Source organism: Anas platyrhynchos, chromosome 2 (genome assembly GCF_047663525.1).
Source record: "Anas platyrhynchos isolate ZD024472 breed Pekin duck chromosome 2, IASCAAS_PekinDuck_T2T, whole genome shotgun sequence".
Lineage (NCBI taxonomy): Eukaryota > Metazoa > Chordata > Aves > Anseriformes > Anatidae > Anas > Anas platyrhynchos.
Genome location: NC_092588.1, coordinates 7,621,715 through 7,632,926, shown reverse-complemented (window position 1 = coordinate 7,632,926; position 11,212 = coordinate 7,621,715).

The following is an 11,212-nucleotide window of genomic DNA, read 5'->3' as shown; positions in this document are numbered from 1 at the left end:
CTTCTAATCTAAACCATTCTTTTATTCTGTGTTATTTAATCTTTATTTTCAAAGTAAGAACTAATTCAGAATTTGGGATTATAGAACATGATTCAAGCCTATTACATCAGTATCAGTCATGAACAAAACTATGGTTTTATATTGCATTTGCCCCAGAGTAAAATGTCCCAACTCTGTGCTGGAATTTAGTTTTTTATTGTTCTCCTGGTATCTAAGGATCTCAGGACATCTAAGTGCATTAATGGCATCTAAGGGCAACAGTAGTGCCAAATATCTTAGCAATCTCTTTCACCTCAGACCTCCCCTAATCGTCACAATATGTTATCTGGCTTACAGCCTTTCATAAGCTGGTTTATAGACTTCTTCTTGTTCTGCTTTTGGCTAGGATAGAGTTAAATTTCCTCCTAGTAGTTGGTATGGTGCTGTGTTTTGGATTTAGAATGAAAATACTGTTGATAACACACTGATGTTTTAATTGTTGCAGAGCAGTGCTTACACTAAGCCAAGGACTTTTCATCTTCTCGCTCTTTCCTGCCAGTGGACAGGCTGGGGATGCAATGGGAGCTGGGAGGGGACAGAGCCAGGACAGCTCACCACAAGTGGCCAAAGGAATATTCCATACCATGTGATGTGTTGTGTCCTGGTTTTAGCTGGGATAGAGTTAAATATCAGAAAAATAAAAACTGAGCAATTGTGATAAAACAAAACAGTGATAGATGGGTGCACACACAGCACACATACGTGATGGAGGCAGGGATAAAAATATAATTGTAAAACAAATAGTGAGAAGCATAATTCGAAAGATGATAACGAAATAAAATATTGGAATTTGTACCTGTTACCAATTGAGACAGATACCACTGTGGCAGGCTCCAGTGTGGCCTTGTCACAATCATCTTGGGAACTTTTACTCAGGAAAGTGGTTTACATTTTTAATTCAGTGTTATTAATTCATTATTAATTCAGCGTTAGTATTCCCCTGTAATGATTTGGCCAGATACCACTCAGATCTAGAGCAGCACATGCCGTTGCTGACCAAGAACCAGAAACTGCTTGGAACCACAACATGATCTCTCATGTTTTACATCCATTCAGCTTTGAGTGTAAAATAACATCACAGGTGCCATGAGAAACGTGGGATCAAGGATCCATTCACTTCCTTGCCTATGTATAATCAAACTCAGACAAGCAGCCCTTCAGAGCCTGCCCTTTCACTCTTCTCAGTCTCTTTTCACAAATGTTAAAGGTGCATGGTGGCCCCCGGGGACTCCTCCTGTCACCCCAGTGCAGCAGCCCGAAGGGAGCTGGGTCCTCTCTTGTGCTCTTCCTCAAGGCTCTGTGCAGAAAGGGCTGCCACCTCTCGCACAAGGGCTGGGGGATGGGAAAGAAGCACTCACACAACCCCTGAGAATTGGCAAGAGTCTTTATTGCCAGGACATCTTGCAGGTAAGCCTGCAGGATGTCCATTGTTTTTGGTGGCTCCAAGCTAATGCTTGGCATGGAGCCTGCGTGATGAGTAGGGAGCTCGCTGGGCACTGCTGCGATGCTGTTTGAGCTCTCTGATGGCAGAGAGCGATGACAGGCTGGGGTAGGTGCAGGTCTGCTCTGGCTGAGGTGGATCCACTTCCATCAGCTCTTCCTCATCTCGTGGATCCAGCTCCATGGGCTCCACGGTGTTTGGCAGCAGGACAAGCCAGTCCTTGCCTGGGACTGCCCAGATGGGATGCCTTCTGTCTGGAATGTTTTCAGGCCAGGGTGCCGAACCAGGGGGTCTTCCAGTTCCACGCTGAGGTCCCATGCCACTGTCCAGTTGATTTCCATGCATGGGGTCAACATTGCCATCTGTTTTACGGCTGTGACTGGGTCCCACGCTGTGTTCGGGATTATGGGCATGCCTGATCTCCCCACGGCTGTCCAGCTGATGGTCCTGCCTTCTCCCCACGCCACCATTGCACCAACGCTTAGGCCCAGGCCCCCTGTCGCTGTATGTTTGAGGGGCTGGCCTGTTCCCTGCGACACTGCGGTGCCAATGAAATCGCCTATAAATGTCGGTGGGCTGGCCGCCAGATGTCCCTCAAGCACTGGTGTTAGGTGTGCTGCAGGTGCTTTCCCTCTGCCCACGACACTTTTTCTCACTAGGTGCGTTCCTGCTCAGTGTTTCCTCAGACTGCATTGCTGTCCTCACACCGAGAGGTCTGCTGCTCGCCTTGCTCTTTCTAGTTCTAGCCTCTGGCCTCTCATCAGTGTAACTCAGAATCATAGAAACATTAATGTTGGAAAAGCTCTCCAAGATCATCTGGTCCAACCATCACCCTATGATCAATGTCACCCACTAAACCATGTCCCTAAGCACCATGTCCAACCTTTCCTTGAACACCCCCATGGATGGTGACTCCACCGCTTCCCTGGGCAACCCATTCCAATGCCTGACTGCTCTTTCTGAGAAGAAATGTCTCCTACTTGTTTTAATTGTTGCAGAGCAGTGCTTATACTGAATCAAGGCCTTTTCAGCTTCTCACACAGCCCTGCCACTGAGGAGGTTGGGGGTGCAGTAGGAGCTGGGAGGGGACAGATCCAGGACAGCTGACCCAAACTGGCCAAAGGGGTATTGTGTATCACATGGCATCATGATGAAGATAATATGGGGGGGTTGGCCAGGGTGGGGGAGATTGCCTGCTCAGGGATAGGCTGGGCATTGGTCAGTGGGTGGTGAGTAATTGCATTGTGTTTTGTACACATTATTGGTAGCAGTACTATTATCTTTATTATTATTTTCCTTTCTTTTCTGTCCTGATAAGCTGTCTTTATCTCAACCCATAGATTTTAATTTCTTTCTAGTTCTCTCCCCCATTCCAGAGAGGGAGGAGGGAGGGTGAGAGAATGGCTGCTGGCTGGGTTAAACCACAACACTTCTGCAGAGAACCAACTAGCTTTGTCTGAGTGGAAACCTACAAATAAGTGTAGGGACCATGGACTAGAAGGATGACTACTCTTAAGATATGTGCTTGAGAGCACACAAGAATTTCTTCCCTCTGCATTTATCTGCCATCAGACCTTGAGACCTTCCATATCTTTCTCAACCTTGCTTTGGGACAACACAGACTCATGGCCTCATGACCCCAATATTACTAAGGGCCCTTTGAACTGAAAAGCCACAGAAAACCCTTACAGCTTGACACTACTGCAAGAGGCTCAGTGAACACTGCCTAGTGTTAAACCCCAGCAGTGTGGGTGTAGTGTATAGCTTGGTCAAGGAACCACCATTGGAGTGGTTGTCTCATGGAAAGGACACCCAGTATTTAAAGGTAGACATCATTTTGTATACCGTTTCAGAGGTGGTGTGTTGCACCTCCTGTAAAAGGCAGGGAAAGGAAAATACATGTATATCAGGGCATTGAAAATTGTGCTACAGTCAAAGAAAATATTTTCCTGCCAATTCTCCATCCCTCTGTCCTTCAAATCCTGTCAGTCAAAGTAAACATAATACTGAATACTTATCTCCTTTACCATTGGTATATAGTGTTGTAATTAAAAGAAGTGGAATGAGATGTTGGGGGTGCTGTAGACAGTTGTCTTCTGAAGTTTGAATAAAGAGTTTGAGGTTGAGAAAATAATGCTTTTTAAAGTTTTTTCGGGACACAAGAAAAATAGTTCATTTCCTAATACTGCTTAATAAGTATCTAAATCCTATACCTCAGTGTTTCGTCCCAGTCATCCAAACCCCTTCTCCCTTTAAAATTATGTGCAATACTTCAACCTTATGAGAAGGAGAATAAAGTGTGAGCAGTAGCCACAAAGAGTTCTGATGCTATTTTAGTAAATACCTAGGTATGTTTTAATCTGGATGACTCATATTTACGTACGTCCCAATACATCCCATGGGGGATTGGAGTAAACATTTCTTAGCAATTACCATAAAATAATTGAATGGCAATCAACCTTATGAAAAAGAGATGTTTTAAAGGCATCTTTGCTATGGCCTCAGACTGAGGTTTAGAAACATTTTATGAAAAAGGAGAAAGAATAGGATCAGTTGTAGGCATGTGGGATTTGCTCATTTCTTGGCTGTAGAGGAAAACAGGAACATGTAACAGCTCAGCAAGTATGTCCAAGAGTGAAAAGATATATCTGTCTGATTTCCATCCATGAGATGATGATGTTTCTTCTGCTTCTTGACTCAAATACCATTGCTTGGGAAAAATGATGACTGATCTGCTGTCCAGTGTTCTGCCAACAAAAGTGTCAGCTTAATTATTTCCACTACTAAGAGAAAATAAGAACTTCAGGCCCCTGGCTCTTCTTTCTCCATTTTTTTTTTTTTTTTAACTACAATCTCTCCTAAATGCTACCATGCTGAGGCAATGCCATCAGCTATGCATGACAACTCTCCTCCTGCTGCCTCCTAGCTCAGAAATCACCTGAGGCAAGCAGTAATAACTCATTATCCCATATTCTGAGCATGAGCAATAATGAGCTGACTGCTCAATTAAAATCCGATGTCCTGTAATATAAACACAGTGCATGGCTTACAGAATTTAAGAATCTCAGGACTTAATTAGTACGATAAGAAATTCTGGGAACAGTGACTAATATGGAACAGCACATTGCAGTTTGGAATTAATATGTCTTATAAGTTAAGATCAGGACCTGCAATATGGTGAGACTACTATGGCTGACAGGTTGCAGAACAGGAATATGCTCCTTTCTGCCAATAAATCTAGTCCTTTGATTAGCAGAGGCCTGCTACTCACTGACTTGCTGACCAATAATGTCTTGTTATTTCTGCATTTGCCTGCATCCATCCAATAGCTCTTGTTTTGTCCTGGGTTAGCGAGTGCAGAATATGTTCTTTGGTTCTATTTTTTGTATAGCACCTAATGCATGGCTTGGTCTCCTGGGTATTGATCAAGATAAATAATGAGGCAGCCCTTGAAAAGCAGCGTAACTATGAGAGGGTTTAGCAGCCTAGAATAACAGTGAAACTGTTAATGCTCTCACAGAAGATTTTTTTTCCTAAATTAAAAGGGCTTAGAGGGGTTGGAGATAACTGAGTGGTAAGGATGGGCTTAGAGAAAGGTTTAATTACTCAAAAATAGCAAGAAAGATGGAAGTATTAATTGCAGTTATATGTCATAAGAAAGGTACTATATAAGGTTGAACTATCCTTGGGAGAGAGAGGTGGGTCAATGTGCAACTGATGTAACTCTTATGAAAGGATCAGACTGAACCCCGTGGGCTGAAGTTTTACTAGCACTGACCAAAGGAGGAAGAGAGCTGTCTGTTGCATGCTATAGCAATATTCAGGTGAAAAAAAATAAATATATATATTTATCTTGAAGAAAGATCACATGCTACTGGAGATGGTGTTGGGGTAAGGAAAGGCTGAAATTAAAATGTTGCCACCTTCTTTTGCTCCTCCTTGTGTCACCATGGAAATGGAATTTGTAATCCTCTCAGAGGTCTGAATGAACACCTTACCTCTCCTCAGCCAGTCCTGCCTAAGGCATATCTTAAAATACATTTTTTTTTCTTTCTTTTTTCTTTTTTTTATTTTTTCACTAGATGATTTTGACAGAAATGAGCAAAAGGCAGTCTACAGGTACAGTCACACCTCATGAAAGGAGACCCATCTCCAGTGCAAAGGTTGGGATGAATATCTGGAAAAAAGGCGCCCTCAGCTCCAAAGCCGCAGCTGCCAGACTATCGTACCTGTCTAGGTATAAATTCCTGTAAGCAAATGGCTAGTATTTTTGACCAACATGGACTTCTACTCATTCAGTCAAGTGTATTTAGTCTGGGAGGTTTCAAGCGAGCTCTCAGTTCTGTGAGGCAGGACAGCCAAAGTCCTTCTTCCTTCACTGAGGCAGATGCATAGCAAAAGACCCTCATCAATCTAATTTGCAAAGCGTTGTCTGTTTTGGGGGCATTTCCTAAACAGAGACATTGTTTTGTTTTAGTTTTATGAGACAAAAATGGTGTTTTCTGTTATTTCATTCTGCATTTCTCCCCTTTATTTTAAGCACTCATTTTTTGCTTTTTAGATCATTAAAAATAAATAAAATTTAAAAAAATGTTGGAAAATAATATTCATCAAATTCTACAAGGCTGGAGGTGTGGGGTAAAGAGTTCTACTTCACTGGCTACAGTTGAAAAAGGCTTCTCCATCCTTCCTCTCTGGGAGACATCTGTCCCTATTCTAAGCAGGTCAAGGCACAAGGGTTGGGGAAAACAAGCTCCAATTCCCATCCTTATTACCACTTCAGAAATGGAAGATGGGAATGAGTGAGTTCCTTCATGTGTCAAATTTGCAATGTTTTTCATCAGATCTCTCAGGGACTGCAACACCTTATCTTTTTGTCTTTCTAAGGATGTAGCCACAGCCCTAAAATCAATTAAAGATCTTTCCACCACCCTGCCTGCAGCTGAAAATGCTGCAGTATTTGTGCCATCCTAAGACAAGACAATTGATTCTGCAGCCAGGAAACAAATGTTATTGCTAGCTTGACCAACAGATCCCTGTATCATGAAGTTATTGCTTCAATATTTTGCACTAGAAGCAGAGATCTGCTGTCCTGTCAATGAACTAACAGAAACATTGCATCTGGCTCTTCAGCTTCAGATCACTTACAGAGCCCATTCTGTTCCCTCCTTTTTTTCTATTCTGCAGAAAACACCATACAATAAATTTTATTTTTATAGGGAGTGCTGCACTCCTCAACAATGTAGTTCAAGTTCATATTTCTCCATCTCTAACGGAAGTAACTGGAAACTATTAAATGCCAAAAGCAGCTACATAAATAAGTGCCTAAATATTTTTCTTTCCTTTTTCCTGGCTCCCATTGCTTCCAGATACACAGTGACGTGTTCAGGCTTTCGCTATTTGTGTCTTTTGAATTCCTCAATCTTCAGTCTCTGAATTGTGTTTTAACTGCCCCATTCTTCTTGATAATGTATTTTGTATTTGACAGCCTGTGTTGTTCAATAACAGCTGAGAAATAAGGTCCCCTATCTCCAGAGAGCCTTTCTCAAGCCACTCTAAGAACATACTTCTTGTTTGCCCCAGCCAAGACCAGAGACCATTTTGGGGAACACGTTCAAGACAGCTCTCTGAAGACAGTATGGCTAGGCCTGAAGGTGAGCAATTGCCAAATAGCACATGTTGCTGTATGCTAGAAATAGCCTTATTATATATGCATATATAATATATATTTATTTATCGTAGCAGAGGTATCTGCTAATGGTCCAAACCCATTGCATTCAGTGTGGGTAGCCAGTCCCTGAAATTTCTCCTTGTCTCCTTATTTATTTATCAATGCAGATTTTCCTGGTCTGAGCAGTGCTGCAGAATATGGCCCCTGAATGGCAAAGGAACAGGCTATAAATGGGTATTCCCAGTTCTTTCTAAAGTACAAGTCCTCCACAGTGCCAGTCCCTATTGACAGCAAGATGTGAAGTCTTCACAGACATTTAGCTACTGGAACTGGTGCTGCTCATCACAGTACCTTTTTTGTAGGTAGTCTCTTGCTACGATTTGCCTATCCCTTTTGATTTTTCCATGTCAGAAGATGGTGATAATAATTTTTCTTATTTTCTTAAAGTTTCTTATTAAGATTCTTTTCTTCCAGGATGAAAGGAACCTTCCTGCACATGAACAAGTGCGCCCTATCTTGTCCACTGTTAGAAAAGTGGCTGTTATAAATGCATGGTGCATGATGAAAATTATGATGGATAGCTGCAGCTCACACATCTGCTCATCCCATAATATATTTTGACTGTTCAGTGTCAGATGCTGAAACACTTCCTTTTTAATGAGGTCAGATATTTTTAGCGTAGATTCTATGGTATTCAAATCATTCACAAGATATGGGGACCACTTATACTCCATGAGGATAAATAGGGCATAAGAAGAGAGGGCAATCACTCTGTTTCTTCACCTTCAGTAGTGGAGTTTCTGACCACAAGAGGTCCAATTTTGAGACAGCTGCATCTCAGCACAATTCAAGATCTGCAATGTGATTCTGAAAGGAGTATGTCTGAAGGTTTCATGATGAAAGGAGGATGAGAAGGCAAAAAGCATTGCAACGAGCTAATTAAAATCGATGCCAGGAGAGATGTCTCTGATGCCTGGGTGGTGAGCAACCAGCAGGTGTCTTCATTACTTAGACTGCTGGTGACAAGCTACATATAAAATTACAGGGTAGCTAGCTTAATTTCAGCTGCAAAGAAAGTCTTAGCAAGTCTCTGGAGAGATGGAGTGGGAGGAAAGCCCAGAGAGGCTCAGTCTGACAGCTTGATATTTGGACAAGAAAGAGTGTTCCAGAAAAGAAGACCTGGGCTCTTTGAGCATAAAACCTTTTTCTTTAAAAGCAAAGGGAATTAATAAAACAGGGTGAACTTTGGTTGGAGAGAAAAACAATCATCTTGGCTAACTATTGCTGTTGTGAAGGCTTTGGCTTGTGTCCCTAGATGGAGCGCTGTTGACTTCACAAAGACAGGTTTATTTTCCACCCAGAGACATGGGATCCCTCACATAGCCACCCCAGTGTGCGCCATGTCATGGGATGGGTGGAAGGCAGTGTTATTGGTGCTAATGGCTGCTCTGCAATTTTCTTTTCCTTGAAAGGAATTGCTTGCCTGCGAGAAAAATGTTTCGGCATTAGCTGTAGGTTGTTATCAGACTCTTGCAGGCTGCAGCTGTTATAGTTATGGATGCAAAGCAAGGTTCATTCAAACATTGGCTTCAAATCAGAGCTGGGCAAAATCTGTGGACAAATTTCAATGCAAAAATGTATAACAATTTCGTTGCTTTTTCATGTTGGTTCATACAGGTGACTTCTGTCAATGAGATTTGGACAGCCCCTGGCTTGAAGGAAAAAAAAAAAAAAAAAAAGCAAGTATGACATTAGGTTGCAACTCCCTATTTTGGGGGGAAGATAAGGAGGAGGGCTGCATATTAGCAGAACATCTCTCCATCATATAATTTGGAGAAAAACTCTATAGCTCTTTTCTACCTCCCTGGTGCTCTGTTAAATGTTCAATTCAGCTGTGATAGTGCAGAAATTGTGGGGAAAAAATGGAGAGCCACAAAAATGGCAGGAGTTGAGGAAGTATAGTTTCATCTCTGCAATGATGACCTTTTATAAAGGTCAAAGTCATAATTGGTGTCGAGATACTTTAATGTGATATGGAAACAATTTTGTATTCCAAAAATAAAACAAAACAAAACAAAAAATCAATGAAACAAAATCCCCATTTACTTATTACAGATAAAACATCCAGTAAAGTGTTGTTAAAAACCATGACACAATCAAATTTTAAAATACCATGATATCCTTTTATATTGACCTACTAAGACTGGAATTCTGAATTTGTTTTTCTTTAAATTTCTTTTTTCAGTTCACAGGAGAGTTTGAAAGGTGGCTCTAATGTACTGTGATGTGTCTTGCCACAAGAAAGTGGGAAGCCTTTAATTTATTTTGAAATTCTTTTTGCTGACTCAGAGCAACACCGGGGTGAGATGGGAGATATAAAGCACTGTTTGGAGTTTGCAATTACTTTTCTGCTGGCATTTTAATGGATAAAAAGATATGTGTAGCCCGAGATAGATATTTACTAATGTATTCAATTAATTCTGAGGTAAAAATAAATTTATGGAATTAGGCTTAGCTAAACTTTGACCAACTGGAAACATAGCTGCTGATAAGATCTTCAAAATACACATATTTGTTCCATCACAAATCAGTGTTAAATAATTTGCATTCTGTCTTCATCTTTTTTGAACTGTATTAAAGCTATATTCATTTTCTGAATAAAATAGTGACAGAAATGAAAGGCAAGGTGTATTAGACAATAAAAATTAGCCAATTAAGTCCTCTTGCTTTTACTAGAAATAATAAAGCATGTCATCTAAAATCATGGTGTGGTTGGATTATTGTTGGTTAGAGGGATAGAAAAAGGTGTGGAAACTGGACCGACAGAGGTAGTTTTGCATCCTTATTTCGCTTCTGTGAATTACAGTACGAGATGATAGTTTTGCAAACCTGAAGCTGCTGCTGAGGCTGTATGCATGGCAATCAGGGGAGCAATTACAGTCAAACAAAACCTGGTGCCTGACACATTGTGAGAGTCTGAGTATTTGCATTTTCCCCTAGCTCATGCAGATAGAAAAAATGGCCAACTGTTCATGTGTACATTTTCCATTCTACTTAACATAAGATGTTTGTATGGTGCCTCATGAAAAAGAAAATCATACCAACTTGCAGATCTCTTAAAGACTGCAATGGAGTGCAAATATATCAGGGAATGGGGAGTCATGAAACACTAATTATTTGCAGTTATCATTCATAGGAGATAGAGACCTGGGATAGGTCTCTTCCAGATGAAATTCACAGTCCTCCCCATCAAAAGAATAAAACTGGGAAAATTATGCCCAATATTGGCAGAGGAATAGTTTCTTCAATCTGCTAAGCAAAAACACAGCTCTCTTTATTAAGCAGCCCCTTTTAAACAAGTGACAGAGTATATAATTAGAGGTAAAGAACCTGTAATGAATAAATACTGTAATAAATACTGAGACATCTTCAGAAGAGTGAAACCAAGCTTTGCTAAGTGACAGTACTAGTAAGTTATTAACACCTCAGAAATGCAGATGTATATGTGAAAATTAATGCTAGGCAGATGTTTCCAGAATCAAATCCCCTCAATTACTCTGGTAAGGAACAGACAAGGATGTAGGACTCCTTTTGCCCATTTGTCACATTGTCAAACTCAGAGTAGGATTTATCCTTTTTGACTACACATCCAAAAAACTGAATTTGTAGTCAACAGAGGGAGGAAATGGTAGGTGGGCACATATAATATGGGTTTTTGGAGTTTGAGCTACACTTTCCATAAAGGAGCCTATGTCTTTTAGAACTGAGTACATAGGGAGCACTGGGAGCAAGCCTGAGCTACCTTCTTTGACTAGAGGTATTCTGTCTGCTTCTGAATACGTCATCCTGGTCTTCTCTTTACCAATGGAGAAAACCTGGTGAATGGATTGCTGACATTCAGTTTAACATTGAGTATATTTAGCGTTATGGCTAGTAGCCTGAGCTCTACTATATATATTGACCAACTCAACTTCTCCTGGACATCATTGGGATTTTAAACTGCTATGGCAGGTTTCTCTTCATGGGGAAGCCGTCTTCAAAACTCATCCAGATTCTTTCTC